We start from the raw sequence: 6,427 nt of genomic DNA, 5'->3' as shown, positions 1-6,427 counted from the left end.
ACTGTGACTCTTAATCAGTGATGATGAGGATGTCAGTACAGATCTATATTCTCTGTTCTCTAGCCTCCTGTACTCACAACAGAGCTTTGTCTGGATGCTAAATAACAAACCTCATACAGAAGTTCAATGATGTGAATCAAAAATAAAATAAAATGATTTCTTCTGTTTTTAAACTCAGATGAGCAATGAACTTGTAGATCAGAATATAGAAGTGAAAATAGCTGATTTTTCAGTGTTCTGGCAAGTCTAGAAAAAAATATATTTGGAGTCACCAAGAAATGATTTTTTTCATTTTTGGCACACTAATGCAAAATATATTCATTTCAGATGGAACAAAGTGTTTTGTGCAAAATATTTTAACTCAAACAACATTTTATTTTGTTTTCAGTTTTTGAAGCTTTTTAAATAACATTGAAGTAAATTAAATAACATAGAAGTACATGTCAAAAGGAAACATTTAAGTAGAAAAAATTGTTTTGTTTCTAAAATCTTAATGCTTCAATTTGCACTTTTTCATTTTAGGTTTTTTCCCTACCAAAACAATTTACTGATATTGACACAAATATGCGAAACGTTTCAATCAAATGGAACCTGCATTTTTCAGATAAAAACATTTTGCCTGAATAAAGTTCTGAATACAAGCACTACCACATACAGACATAAGTCGATATGAAGGTACTCACTGAACAAATGCTAATTCACATACTTGCACTTCTCTGCAGCAAATACTCAACTCAAACCCCAAAAAGTCACCTTTGCACATAAAGATCAAAGGCAATGTTGCTGATGGCTGCAAAATACATTAACAGCTGACTGACCCAGCTGCTGGAGAGCTGGATCATGGCCTCAACCTACTGTATTGGGTTTCCTTCTTGTGTGCCTATCGGTGAAGTAAGAAGGTTGGGTAGCTACACCATGTGGCAAAAGGTGTGTTTGTGATTCCCTGCACATGGAAGAACATCAGCCGGTAGCATTCTGATTAGATCAAGCAAACATCCAGCGCAGAGAAGGGCCAAGATCCCATGTTGCATTGAAAAGTGCCTCAATTGTTTAAGGGGTGTAGGTTGTAGCCGTGTTGGTCCAAGGACATAGGCAGACAAGGTTCTTTGGGTGAATCTGATATATTTTATTAGACCAACTTAAATAGTTGGAAAACAATTATTAAGCAAGCTTTCGGGTTCAAAAACCCTTAGCCTGATGAAGGGCTTTTGAACCTGAAAGCTTGCTCAATAATTGTTTTCCAACTATTTAAGTTGGTATAATAAAAGATATCAGATTCACCCAAAGAACCTTGCCTATCAATCGTTTAAGAATATTATAGCCTTCTAATTGTGCTGATAGTTATTTAAAGGACAGCAACCCATTTCTAATTCATGCTCTGCAAGCCAGTAGGCAAGCACTGGCTTTTGTGAGGTTTTGTTTATCAGCCCAAGGTTTTTAACCCAAACTGCCAAAAAAACTCCTGTGAGAATGAGGTGCCTAGGCAAACGGGTATGGCTTGTGTCCTTTCCTGAACCAAGCAACCATAGTCATAGCTCTCATGAGTGGAACAGAAGGAGTTGTGTCTAGAGAGGATGCAGGGTGATCTCTCTGCCTCTACTACCTTGCAGTTTGATCCTAGGCTTACCCAGTTGCTTCTCTGTGAATGGGGTTTCTTATTAAACAAGGACTAGTACCTCCCTTGTAAAATACTCTGAGCTGTAAGAAAGAAGTGCCATATCAGAGCTGAGCTTTCTTCCATTTCACATGCACATAGTCTGAAGAAACTGATTCAATTTTTTTTGGTCCTATGGAAAACAAAATATTTGCTGATTTCATCTTGCAGTCCCTATGTTACCAGACATCCAGTTGGGAATCAGATCAGACCCCATACCTGGACCCATGCAGTGTTCACCTTTCCATGGCTATGTAAATGGGCTCTTTTTCAGCAGCACAGGATAAGCTCCAGCAGGCAGATGTTTGATTTCTTCTGGGAACTCACAGAAATCTCAGGTTTACTTTTTTAACGCAGTGCTTTTTCCACAGCATAGTCAGGGCCCAGTGCAGGTAACACCTTTCTGAGCTCTAAACCGAACAGGAACCTTTCTTCCAGCCAGCAGCAGTACTGAGGGAGGGCTACTGGAGCATTGGCCCCAGGAACTACCGTCCAGGGCGGGGATCATTTCAGGGGGCCAATTGTGTGACAAAATGTCACTTGTGTCAGCACCCTTAGATTTTCATTGAAAGGATGGCAACCTACAAGGCCTAAATTTTGCTTCTTGTATGACCTCTTGCTGTTGGTATGTCCATGAGATACAAGGGAGACAGTTTGCTTTCAGAAAGGAGTGGGTCTCTGTGCTTGACTATTCAGCAGTGTACAAGTGTTCATCAACTTCAAATAAAGGTAGTAAGAGCACTGTGCTAGGAAGTCAGTCCCTCTTCAGTAGGAAATTGCTAGAAATGGTTGAGAAGTCTGAGGTAGCTCCACTCCCCAGTTCTTATTTCTGGCTTTCATGGGTGATGCTCTTAGTACAGCATTCACCGTTTCACTTCAACTTCTGTCTCAACAGAACAGTGATTCGTTTCGAGTTTAGTTTCATTTCAAAAGCACTGTTTCATTACGTTTCGTCGGTGCTGGGAGCTGAGCCTGGTGGAGGGAGGCGGAGCACAGCCCCGGCGCTGTGCTCCACTTCCCCCCACCAGGCTCAGTTCCACGAGGCTGGGAGCCACTGGGCATGCTATCACTGGAGCCCTGAAATCTACACCAATTCAGTCGTTACCAGCGCTGGTCAATATTGCTCCTCCAGACATTCACCGTGATGGAGCCATATACAGAGAAGTCGTCTGCATGAATGACAACCCAGACCTCAGCCCCATCCATGAGATTTAAAGAACCTCCCAGCTCACCACTTGGTCTTTCAGAAACCTTTGTGGACATGTGTACAAGCTCTTGTGGGACACGACATTGGTCCCAAGTGACTTGGAGGAAAGCTTGGAATGAAACCACCATTTGGAATAAACATCTAATTTCCGGCCCAACAATAAAGCCTCCCGTTTTTTACCTCCTGTAAAAAACATGGAAGGCTCTAAATTGGATCCGAACTGGCCATGGCAGCTGCAGTCACCTGATGCACAAATGGTGTATTAGGAGTTTTGCAAAATGTGACTATGGCAATCCTGATCAAACTATGGACCACATAACAACCCTCTATACAATTTTGACGGTGACACTGCAAAGATACATACCTTTTCCTCAAGAGCATCAGAGTGGTTAACTAACCTTAAACTAGACTTACAATCGTTGCTCCAAGTCAGCCATTGGAAAGAACAAGAAGACATCACTGAATAAGAAGTGCTAGAGAAGTGCAGCATTACAATTACATGTCTGTAGTCCCTAAAGGGTAACAGATGCCCAGACCAGCAAACAGGTAGAACTCTTAATATTGCAGCGTCTGCCCACAGTCCTGTCACCTATAGAGCAATGCAATGCATCAGCCCCTCACACCAGCTCTTTGTCCTCACTGGTCGTAAGTGAGGTCATAAGAGATTTATACTCTCCCCACTTTGATGCTTCCCCCCTCTAAAATACAGAGCTGGTATCTCAAATCCAGAATCCCCAAACTCCCCCCTCCCCTACCACTCCAAAGCCTGGTTTAGTTTGGACATGATCCTGAGAGCCAGCCAACTTCATGAGCAGCCCTAGCTGGAGAGGTATCAATTGCAGCTTGTCTCAGACCCAGGAAGGACAGCATCTGCTCACATCCTGGCTCCAAAGCACCCCAGATACAGTCCAGCAGTCAGTCCCACTTGTAGCTGCGCCTTTGATATGAGCAAGTGCTATTGAGGCTTTCAGTAACGGCAGCTCTCAATAAAAGGAAAGCAAAAGCCTGAGCTACCCTCACAGAAAACAGCTCCAACCGCATCAGATAACAGTTCAAAAGCCAAGAGCTCTTTCTCTACTCCCTTTCTCTTGTTTCTTTAAGCACGAAAGAAAAAAAGAAAAGAAAAAAAGAAAGAGGCAGCTTCCAGCAGGGCAGTAAAATGCCATCTGTCTCCCTGATGGGGCTAGGGTTCCTGGTGACAGACGTCCATTTAAAGCCTGAGAGGAAGGCACATGGCAGGCAGACATTCCTGGCTATTGAGCCTCTTAGCTCCTCCGCAGCCACAGAGAGACCCTTCTAACTGTGTGGGGGCAGGGAGTGGGGAGGGGGGGAGTGAAAGCACACAGGAGGGGAAGGGTAGCACCTATTCCACCGCATTTTATTTCCAGTCAGGAAATCAAAAGAGGGGTTTAAGTCTGACGTAGCAAATCCAAAGGAAGAAGCTTCTTGCTTGCCTCTTCTTCTATTCCATAGGGAAATATGCCCTAGAGCCACCAAGGAGGGGAAATGCTGGGCCTTCGAGGTTACAATACTGGACTTTGGAGAGAGGCTGCCTGTGTAACCTGCCTTCTCATTAGCCTGAAATCCTCACCAATCCACCAATTTTCCTCTGGAAAGCAATGCTCATGGGACTAGAGGAAGAGACCAGCCAGCCTGCTCCCCCTCCCATTAGTAAGATGTAAAAAAGAAATCCCCCATTTCAGCCCTTCTAATTGCCTGTTGGGAAAGAATTGCTATGACCCTGGACTCTTCCTTGCCTGCAAGATCAAAACAGAAAGCTCTCAGCCAGACTTCTGTTGCACCATCCCCTCCTGAAGAGGATACTGGTTTAGACTCCCAGTCAACCTAAATCCCCAAGCGACTGCTGGCTCCTTTTGACCACTGAAAGTAAGAGTAGGCATCCACTCCTTCTGGCAGTGCTGGGACATAAAATCTGTTCACAGAGTGGGACAGCAAATGACTATCTCTGCCTCCCAGTCCTCTGTTCTACTGTAGTTGAGGATGCCGCTCATGGGCATACAAATATATTGCATAAATATGACTTGTGTGACCCCAGTGAACATAGCCTTATGAATCTGGGGGACTAGCCACATGCACACCTGCAAATTGTCTCCCCCACTTCATGAAAACAGAGCGGAAGTGGGGAGTGAGACCATCAGAAGCATGCCACATGTCCCCAGGCACTCTCACAGGCAGCATTCACCCTCCTCTGATTATAATGCACAAGCCAAGCCCTTCAGATGTCATGGGGCTTTGGAGAGCACAAAGCAGATGGCAGCAGCCAGGCTGTCTGACTTCAAAAACATTTTGAAACTGGCTGCCAGCAAACAACATGCTGAATGCAAAAGTGTCACCATGGAAGGCTTGAAACGAACTTTAAAACAGTTTGCAACAGGAAAAGCAGCTGTTGAGTCCTTGTTGGCAGGTGCGGGCTGGCAGGACACACACCTGCAGTGCCATATACCTGCTCTGAAAGGACCCGTAGCGCTGGGGGTGCTGTTTGCCTTTCCCCTGGTGCTAAGCTTCCAGTCCACAACTTGCCAAACCCGAGTGTAATCCCTAGCAAGATCTTTAAGAGTCCTTGCTGATTCACTCAATGAGTCATTGTTGATTATAACAAGAGCAGCTCATGTTAATAGTCTCTTGAACTTGTATCCCGGGGAGGGAGTTATAGAGAGATACATCAGACACATGTTCACTTTTATCCAGGGCACAGCAATGGATGGCACCACAGCCAATGCAAAGGCATGAAATGGGAAATGGCTGCCCAAGAGAGGGACACACAAGTCATTTATACCTGGCATCAGATCCAGCAGATAACAAGTAAAATTCATCTTGATTTCTCGATAAGATCTAGCGCAAAATGTTCTAGAGACAGGCACGCTGTAATGAGAGGTTGAGCTGAGTCTACAGGCCAGTGGGAGACAGCTCCTGCAGCCTCTAATAGGGACAATGAACCAACTCCACAGACTGTGGATCCCTACTCCTGTGTGCTCCATGTACACAGAACCTGCATAAAGCATGAGTAATGGGGACACAGCTGTGCCTGGGGGTGGACAAATCCCCCACTTCAGCCTAGAAACAGCCTCACAGCTACTCTGTGCTCTGCACATCTACCATGATAGTCTGTGAAAACCAAGGACCTCCCTGCCAAGACTCCTGCATGCAGATTTCCAAGCATTAGATTCACAGCCTACCCCAGCCTGCTGACAGTACTCCCCACATGGCCCAACTGCACACGCAGAGGCTCTGGGCAGTTCTATGTGGGCCTTGCATGGGGAGATGAACGCCACTTGCATGTTTATCAGAGATAAACAAAGGGTGAAACACAGATCACCTGATTGAATATGGCCCTGGATAAGTAGTGACCACTAGGGCTGTGCAAAGCTTCGGGTGGTGATTCGATTTGGAGGAGATTCAGCCCGTTTCGGTGGCCAAATCTCCATATCCAAATTGAATCAGGGACCAATTTAAAGGTCCCAATCGATTCAAAGCTCTCCCACTCTTCAGCAAAGATTCGGGGAGCTTTGATGATTGGGGCAGTCCCTGGCAGCAGGGAGCTGCAG

This window comes from Alligator sinensis, unplaced genomic scaffold (genome assembly GCF_000455745.1).
Source record: "Alligator sinensis unplaced genomic scaffold, ASM45574v1 scaffold264_1, whole genome shotgun sequence".
Classification (NCBI taxonomy): domain Eukaryota; kingdom Metazoa; phylum Chordata; order Crocodylia; family Alligatoridae; genus Alligator; species Alligator sinensis.
This window is presented reverse-complemented; position numbering follows the sequence as displayed.